Source organism: Ursus maritimus, unplaced genomic scaffold, assembly GCF_017311325.1.
Source record: "Ursus maritimus isolate PB19 unplaced genomic scaffold, ASM1731132v1 scaffold_26, whole genome shotgun sequence".
Lineage (NCBI taxonomy): Eukaryota > Metazoa > Chordata > Mammalia > Carnivora > Ursidae > Ursus > Ursus maritimus.
Window position 1 is genome coordinate 39,021,880 of NW_024425119.1, and position 9,705 is coordinate 39,031,584.

The following is a 9,705-nucleotide window of genomic DNA, read 5'->3' on the forward strand; positions in this document are numbered from 1 at the left end:
ACATTGAAGTCAAATGCCTATTTCTAAATTCAATAAAAAGAGAAGGGAAATTTGGGAGCTTACATTGAGAAAAACAGATGCAAAGAAAGTGGAGACCAATGAGATCCTCTTACTAAGGTGTGTAATTTACCAATTAAGTTGGGTAGCTGTGTTTGAGTACTTGTTAAACAGGTCACTGTTGGTATCTTATATGTTTGTCAGACATCATCTTAAAGAGAACTGAAACAAGAGATCGCATTTTCTGGATCATTTTAAGAATAATCCAAAATAAGCATCAGCTTCCACCCTATGACATATCTAAATCCATACTACTGTAAATTCATTCCACTAAAATTATTATGCACCCAAATTCAATCCATCCTAATGGCAAAGCACATTTCATGATATTATAAATTATTAACTTCTTTAGATCCAAAACCTTATATAATTTCCAAGGAAATAGGTAACTGAGGACATTCCAAGGAGAAATGTCTCACAACTTAACCTATTCTATATGTAATCAGACAGAAAATGTTAGTTAATTGCATAAATTAATGGATAGATAGATTAATGAAAGATAGGGCTAGTGCCAAAAGACAGAAATAGTCTGGGGAACTAATATGAGGAAATTAAGTCAGTCAGAAGATAAAGACTCTGAGTATCCAAGGAACACATGGATGGAGAGAAGGGCCACAATGCTTTGGTCTGTGTGCCTGGGAAACAAACTCCATTTAACTCAATATTTTCCTTAGAAATCTCCCTGATATGTGCTCTTCCCCTTCTCTCTTACCACCAATAATTTTGTTGACCAGAGTTGATGGTGTGGATAATAAAAGCAGAAAAATAAACTATTTATAGTTCATGCATTTAGGGCCTAGAAGAGGAGGAGGACCCTCCTAGGTTACTAAATCTCACAATCTAGACCTCTCCAGACTGGGAACCTTTTAGCTCTTGGTCTCAGCTTCCCAAATCAATGCATATTTTATAGTCTGCGTACTCAATGCTTCTTTGAGAGCACAAAGAGGATTTATTTAGTAGATTCTAAGAGCAGCTAGAAATAAAAGACTCACAGTAGATAAAAAACCATAATGCCCTTAGGGTCCAGAACTCAGACTCTAGCACAAGGAAAAAATGATTTGAGAACTTAAGGTAAAAGGAGTTCCCTAGAAGAGCCAGGCATAGAAGCCTAGATAACAAGAAGAAATCAACACCTAGACGTCTCTAGGTGGAAACAAGAGGAACCTTTAGAGAAACCATGGAGCTCTGACTTTTCCTGGCATAAACTCCTCTTTTGATTTTGGTCTTACCACAGTATAAGATGTCATCTTTGTTCTGGGGATCTCTAGGCAAAGGAAAACCAATTTTTCTATAGCCTACCTACAGAAAGCACAGACATCAATTTGTACTGCTGGCAAGTCACAATGAGGGAAGGAAAGTAGACCATTGCAGATAGAGAAGCTTAAGAACACTTATCATCTGAAATCTGTCTTGGTCCTGCCACTGTCACTTACTAAATACAGAGGGAGACATCCAGATTCTGAAAGGAATACAGGAGAGACTTTCATCAAAGTAGGCAGGACGGGTAGTATTCCCTTGTTGTCCATGTAGGAGGGATTCTCCATTTGGAAATTGTCTAAGGAGGTTTGAAGTGACATAGAGTTCACCAGATGGCTTTATTTCCCATATTGACATGAACTGTGTCTTTATTAAGCACATCTGATCTAAACATTCTGATGATAAAATGAGTTTTAAAAATCAAAAACAGATGGGACGCCTGAGTGGCTCGGTCGGTTAAGCATGCAACTCTTTTTTTTTTAATGTTTTTTTATTATATTATGTTAGTCACTATACAGTACATCCCTGGTTTTTGATGTGAAGTTCGATGATTCATTAGTTGCGTATAACACCCAGTGCACCATGCAATATGTGCCCTCCTTATTACCCATCACCGGTCTATCCCATTCCCCCACTCCCTCCCCTCTGAAGCCCTCAGTTTGTTTCTCAGAGTCCATAGTCTCTCATGCTTCATTCCCCCTTCTGATTACCCCCCCTTTCTTTATCCCTTTCTTCTCCTACCGATCTTCCTAGTTCTTATGTTCCATAGATGAGAGAAACCATATGATAATTGTCTTTCTCTGCTTGACTTATTTCACTTAGCATTATCTCCTCCAGTGCCGTCCATGTTGCAGCAAATATTGAGAAATCGTTCTTTTTGATAGCTGAGTAATATTCCACTGTTTATATGGACCACAACTTCTTAATCCAATCATCTGTTGAAGGGCATCTCGACTCCTTCCACGATTTAGCTATTGTGGACAAAAAGCATGCAACTCTTTATTTAGGCTCAGATCATGATCTCAGAATCCTGGGATCCAGCCCGGGTCAGATTCTGTGCTCAGCAGGGAGGCAGCTTGAGGATTCTCTCTTCTCTCTTCCTCTGCCCCTCCCCCCACTTCTGCTCTCTCTCTCTCTCAAATAAATAAATCTTTTAAAAAATCAGAAACAGGTTTTGTTTTTTGTTTTTTTTACTTTATCCAATTTGCATCTGACACATTTGTGAACCCTCGAAAACAAGTGTTGCAAAGAGCAGCGCAGAGACCAGCGCAATCCTAGTGGCAGGTTATTGCCTCAGGTTAATGAACCCATGAAGGGAGGCAGCTTCATCTTTGGAAACAAATTGTTTAATCAAAATGAGCATCTACTTAGGCAGTGTGAAATTTTTGTTTTAAAGATTATTCCAAAAAATAGAGATAGCATTGTTTATCTCTGTTGTGGCAGGTAGAATTGTCATATTTTATTGATGCCACGTGTTTATTAATACACACAAAAGACTGGAATCAGTGACTTTGGTCACTTAATAGAGGAACACATATTCAAAAGCCAAAAATATTTATTCACTTCCACCACTGTGTTGAATAGGAGTGGTAAAAGTGGACGTCCTTGTATTTTCCTAATTTTAGAGGAAAAGTTTCAGTCTTTCAATAATGAGTATGATGGTAGCTGTGTGCTTTTCATATAGGAACTTTATTATGTTGTGGTAGTTTCCATCTACTCCTAGATTGTTGAGTGTTTGGGTTGTTTTTTGTTTTTTTTAAAGATTTATTTATTTATTTGAGAGGGAGTGTAGAGAGAGAGAGAGAGAGCATGAGTGGGGGTGGGGGCAGAGGCAGAGGGAGAAGCAGGTTCCCACTGAGCTGGGAACCCAACTCGCTCTCGATCCCAGCACCCTGGGATCATGACCTAAGCTGAAGGCAGACGCTTAACCAACTGAGCCACCTAGGTGCCCCTGGGTGTTTGGGGGTTTTTATTTTGTTTTGTTTTGTTTTTGTCATGAAAGGATTTTTAATCTCTTTAAATGTTTCTATTGCATCAGCTGAAACAATCATGTCCTCCCTCCCCCAGCCACATGATTCTATTAATTAGAATTACATTGATCAATTTTTTTATAATTTTTATTTTGTTATATTAGTCACCATACAGTACATCCCCAGTCCTTGATGCAATGTTCCATAATTCATTATTTGCATATAACACCCAGTGCACCGTGCAACATGTGCCCTCCTTAATACCCATCACCGGCCTATCCCAATCCCCCACCGCCCCTCCCCTCTGAAGCCCTCAGTTTGTTTCCCAGAGTCCACAGTCTCTCATGGTTCATTCCCCCTTCTGTTTACCCCCCTTCATTCTTCCCTTCCTTCTCCTACTGATCTTCCTATTTCTTATGTTCCATAAATGAGTGAAACCATATGATAATTGTCTTTCTCTGCTTGACTTATTTCACTTAGCATAATCTCCTCCAGTCCCATCCATGTTGCTGCAAATGTGTAATCGTTCTTTCTGATGGCTGAGTAATATTCCACTGTATATATGGACCACATCTTCTTAATCCAGTCATCTGTTGAAGGGCATCTCGGCTCCTTCCACAATTTAGCTATTGATCGATTTTTGTATTTGAATGAAACTTGCCTCCCAGGGATAAATCTCTCTTGGTCATGTTGTATGATTCTTTCGATAAGCTGCTATATTTAGCATATTTCCTAGTATTTTGTTAAGGATTTTTCCACACATTTATAAGGGATCTTGCTCTTTAAGTTTCCTTTCTTGTGGTGTCATTGTCTGGTTTGGATATCGGGGTGATGCTGGCCTCATAGAATGAGTAGGAAATGTTCCATCCTCTTTTATCTTTTTGAAGAGTTTGGGAATAGTCGGTGTTAATTCTTTAAACATTTGATAGAATTCACCAGTGAAGCCATCTGGTCCTGGGGTATTTTTGGTTGGAACATTGGAATACTGATATGATCTCTTTGCTTGTCGTAAGTATGTTCAGATTTTCTATTTCTTTCTGAGTAAGTTTTGGTAGTTTGTGTGCCATCCAGAAAATTCTTCATTTCATGTAAGCTATCTAATTTGACATGACATTCAGATGTTCATAGTATTCTCTTACAACTTTTTAAATTCCTATAAAATGATAGAAATGTCCCTACTTTCATATCCGATTTTGTTGAGTCTTTTTTTCTTGCTCATTATAGCTCAAATTTTATCAATCTTGTTAATCTTTTCAAAAAGCCAGATTTTGGTTTTTTATTCACTCTGTTGGTTTTCTGTTTTCTATTTCATTTAGCTCTACTCTAATATCTATAATTTCCTTTCTTCTTGGGTTTGGTTTGCTCTTCTATATTTCGTTCCTTAAGGTGAAAAGTACGTTATTCGTTTGAGATGTTTCTTTTCCTTACATATAGGTATTTACAGCTACACATTTCCCTCTAGCAGTGTTTTTACTGCATCCCATAAGTTTGGTATGTTGTATTTACATTTTCATTCTCAAAGTATTTTCTAATTTCCCTTGTTTCTTCTTTGACACACTGATTAAGAGTGTGTACTTTAATTTCCATATATTCATTGATTTTTCCTTCTGTGCTGATTTATAGCTTCATTCCACTGTGGTAAGAGAAGATACGTTGTATGATTCAATCTGTTTAAATTTATTGAGACTTGTTTTGTGGCCTAACATATGGTTTATCCACAAATGGCCAATAGGTGCTCAATATTAATAATCATCAGGGAAATGCAAATCAAAACCACAATCTGATATAACCTCACACCTGTCAGAGTGGCTACTATCAAAAAAACATGATGGCAAGCATTGGTGAGGGTGTAGAGAAATTTGAACCCTGGCACACTACTGGTAGGAATGCAAAATTGTGTGACCACTATGGCTAACATTATGGAGAATCCTATACAGTGGCTAACTGAACATAATAAAAAAAAACAAAAAAACTTAACATATCTTAAACTGAAAAAAATAAATAAATAAAAATTAAAAATAGAGGGATACCGGGGGGGCTCAGCCAGTGAAGCGTCTGCCTTTGGCTCAGGTCATGACCCCAGAGTCCTGGGATTGAGTCTAGCATCAGGCTCCTTGCTCAGTGGGAAACCTGCTTCTCCCTCTGCCTCTGCCCCTCCCCCTGCTTGTTCTCTCTGTCTCTCTGACAAATAAATAAATAAAATCCTGTAAAAAAAATTAAAAATAGACCCATGATTCTATCCAGCAATCACACACTTGGGTGTTTATCCAAAAGTGTTGATATCAGTATCTCAAAGAATATTAGCTCTCTTATGTTCATTGCAGCACTCTTTACAATAGCCAAGATGTGAAAATAATCTAAATGTTTATCAAAGGATGAATGGATAAAGAAAATATGATATCTACACATAATGGAATACTACTTGCCATTTAAGAAGAAGGAAATTCTTAAAAAAAAAAAAAAGGAAATTCTTCATATGTGGAACATAAACAGTAGCACGGAGGACCATAGGGGCAGGGAGGGAAATCTGAAGGGGGAGAAATCAGAGAGGGAGACGAACCATGAAAGACCATGGACCCCAGGAAACAAACTGAGGGTTTCAAAGGGAAGGGAGTGGGGGGAAGGGGAAACAGGGTGATGGGTATTAAGGAGGGTACGTGTTGTGATGTGCACTGGGGGGTTATATGTAACTAATGAATCACTGAACACTACATCAAAAACTAATGATGTACTATACAGTGGCTAACTGAATATAATAAATTAAAAAGAGGAAATTCTTCAATATGCAGCAACATGGATGGGGGCATTATGCTATGTAAAATAAGCCAGTCACAGAAAGACAAATACTGCATGGTTCCACTTACATGAGTTGATCTAAAACAGTAAAATTCATAGAATCTAAAGGTGGAATGAGGAGAGAGAGAAGTAAGTAGTTACTAATCAATAGGCATAAAGTTTCAGTTCAGCAAGATGAATACACACCAGACATCTGCAGCACAACATTGTACCTACAGTCAACAATAATGTGTTATACACTTGAAATTTTTTAAGAACACAGATCTCATGTTAAGTGTTCTTACCTTGATAAAATGTTAAAAACTATAAACGCTTTTGCAATCAGGTAAATAAAAATGAAAATTATAGTTAAAAATTATATATGTATTCACATATTGGCAAAAATTTAAAAGATTGAAACTACAAAGTGTTATTGAGACTATGAAATAATGAGAATTCTATGCCAGTGGTGGTGGGGATGTATAACCTTTGTTGGCCTGAGTCTGCCATACCACAAGTAGGTTGAAGCATCATAGCTTTATCAATAGGATGCACAACATTGATTAGACATAAAAAAAAAAACACATTGTTGATTGAACCCTTTGATCACCACAATTTGTAACCCTGGTGTTTATATTCTCCAACTCATATGGATGGAGGAAAATAATTCAGAAGTAAGCTGTGGGTCCCTGAATAACTTCCCTGTGATTTCCTAAATGAATCACCTAGCACCTTACAGGTCCGCAGGAAACTGCTACCCAGCCATCCACCTTTCAAAGCCCATTAGATATCTACCTAAGGATTGAGGCCTTTGCTTTGACCCAAAAGGCCTGAACACAGAGAGAATGCCCTATGGTTCTTAGAAGTTTCAACTCTTCTAGTTAATTAAAGTTTGGCATTTGGTGGTGACTTCAGGGAATTCAGAAATTCATGTCTCCTGAGCCACTGAACTCAATTGGCCGATTTACTGGTTGCCTTTCTAATGTGTTATATTTGGAAACTGCTTGCTTCACTGATACTTTAGCTCAATATCTAGAATCCTAAAGGCAGCTAAAGGAACTGATGCCCATGTGATTTCCTCTGGATCACATGAGAGAATTTTCTCAGATACCTCTTGTAGGAATCTGAGTGTTTTTCTACTGTGGTTAGTTAGTAAGAAAGACCTAATCATATAAGTTATTTGAAGCTCCTTCATCAGAGACAGTCTATTTTCCTGCCATCAACTGAGACTTCTAACTAAGAAAAAAAAATTGTCCACTAATTCAATAATTGGGATCCAGAAGTACTGGTTCTTACATGTGCAAAAAGAGCACCTGACTATGGATGACTCCTTATGCTTTGGAAAAACCGAAGCAAACAGATGTCTTCTGTGCCAGGAAGTGTCAGGAGCTGGGTAATGTCCTCCATGGTTTCTGTAATGGTCTTCACCCTGCCCCCCCAGCCCCCGTTGGAAACTTCCACATTATATTTGTCTTTTCTCATCTGGCCTTCTACTCCTGGCTCTTTGAGGCCACCTTTCTCATCTGTGCCATCTCATCACTATTTCCCTGTGCTGGAGCTGAGCTCTGAACTCTAAGCACCAGTTAGTTACATCAGGGCTTTAAGGCTTTGTCCTCCACCAAGGGTTTTGTCATCAGCTACTCTTACTATCTTCTCAATAATGCTTGTTTATGCTTCTAGAGTATTGTTGAAAATGGGTTTTGTTGATTTCTTGCATTCTTTCAGCAAATTTTGTGCTAATCTGGAAATTTCAGGTATAGGGAAGCTGAAACAAGCAGGTGAGAGGTTCCTATGCTGGAGACCTGTGGGGGAAATAATCATAGTAGACAGGGAGTTCCTGGAGGCCTAGAATACTCTTCTCTTATAAAAGTCTAATCACATAGGCTAGAGAAAAGAGTTTTTTTTTTATTTATTTATTTATTTATTTATTTATTTATTTATTTATTTATTTTGCCATTTCTACCTCCCTATCAATTCTAGTTTCCAGTAATTGAGGCGGTAAATGGAAAAGGAAAAAAAAAAGAATTTCAGGGGATACTAAGATAGGTGAAGTCTAACTTCTATGCACACTGCTTCTCCCCATTCCAGGTGCCTCCCAGGATACCAGGGGCAAACAAGTTTTGCCTTTCAGCAGTAGACTGTTTTTCTTCCTATACTCATTACTCTACCTTCTCAGACATTTCTTCCAATTATTAACATTTTCTGTGTAATTACACTGGGCAGATGAAGTGTTAAATGTGGAGCAGTCCTCAGCTACCTATATCTTTGGAAATAATAGGATAAAATTATTAGACCTAAAGAATTTAATAATTTGTAAATAAAATAATGTGCTATGTCTCCCAGAGCTGATTGAATTTTAAATTTAGGCACGAATTATTTTAAGAAATGTGAGTTCCCAATAGTGAAATTACAGCCATAAATCACCTGATTTTTTTCTTAAAATGAATGAATATTTGTCTTAAAATGACTCAATAAAATCAACCTCCTGCCCCACTTCTCTTTAAGATAGAATGTGAAAAAGTATAGACGAGATACCAATAAGTGACCATCTGAGAAGTACTCAAGCTATCCCTGGCAAATTGGTAAAACAAGTATATTAAGAGGAAAGCCCTAGGCTCCAACTGGACCTACCACTCTTCTCTCTTTAAGCAAAGAAACCAGTCTTTGTTCCCTCTTTTCTGAATTTCAAAAATAGTCATTCAGACTTCAGTGTGAATTGACTCCACTGTGTTCCCTCTTCAAAGGTAAGTGAGCAGAATTTGGAATTTGTGTTTATTTTTCACTATACAGTTAAAATAAGCCTTGTCCTCACTGGCAGCAAATAAAAAGTGCTTAGAGATTTTTCAATTGAATTGAATAGATTTAATTCACTAATGTGGAAGTCAGGGAGAATGTTTATTCAGCAGGAGTTTATAAGCACAAAGATAAGAAAGACACCTTATGGACTTTTCCATTTGATTTTTCTTCTTCACTGCAGTCTTAATTCACTCAGTCTACCACGTTAGACCACACATTACCCACCACTGGACACAACTGAAAGGTGACCTGTATCTGATCTCTTAGAAGGGCACGAAATATGGGAAGACACCTAAGTACTATACTGCATGAGTGAGAAAAGCCAGGAAGAGCAAGGACTAATTCATGGGCTGGCCCAGCAGAAACAGAACTTATATTTTGAGTCCTATGGGCAATACCAACATCAGACACTTTCATATCAGGATAAAGCCAAAGGATTCACAGCTGATTCAGAGTTTCAGGGGGCAAGTTAGGATTATGGTAAGAAGTCATTCTAGACAAGAGGGTTCATGAAGGATCAGAGTTTTGAGTTATAATGATGGGTCAGATTTCAAGTTTGATATGAAGAAAAAGGCTAACAAGGGAATTCAGCCCTGTATATTGGGAGAGTGCTAGTAGAAATCTAAGACAAATAAGTGCATGAACATAATAGCTCAGCAGAGGTTTATGCCAGGCTGCCAATCAACTTTTCTGAAGCACAACACTCTATATAATACAATCTACAAATATCTGTTGCTTACATGAATGAATGAGTGAAGGAATGAATGGATAAATGGAGATATGGGTGGATGGATAGATAGGTAGGTAGATAGATAGATAGATAGATAGATAGATAGATAGATAGATAGAT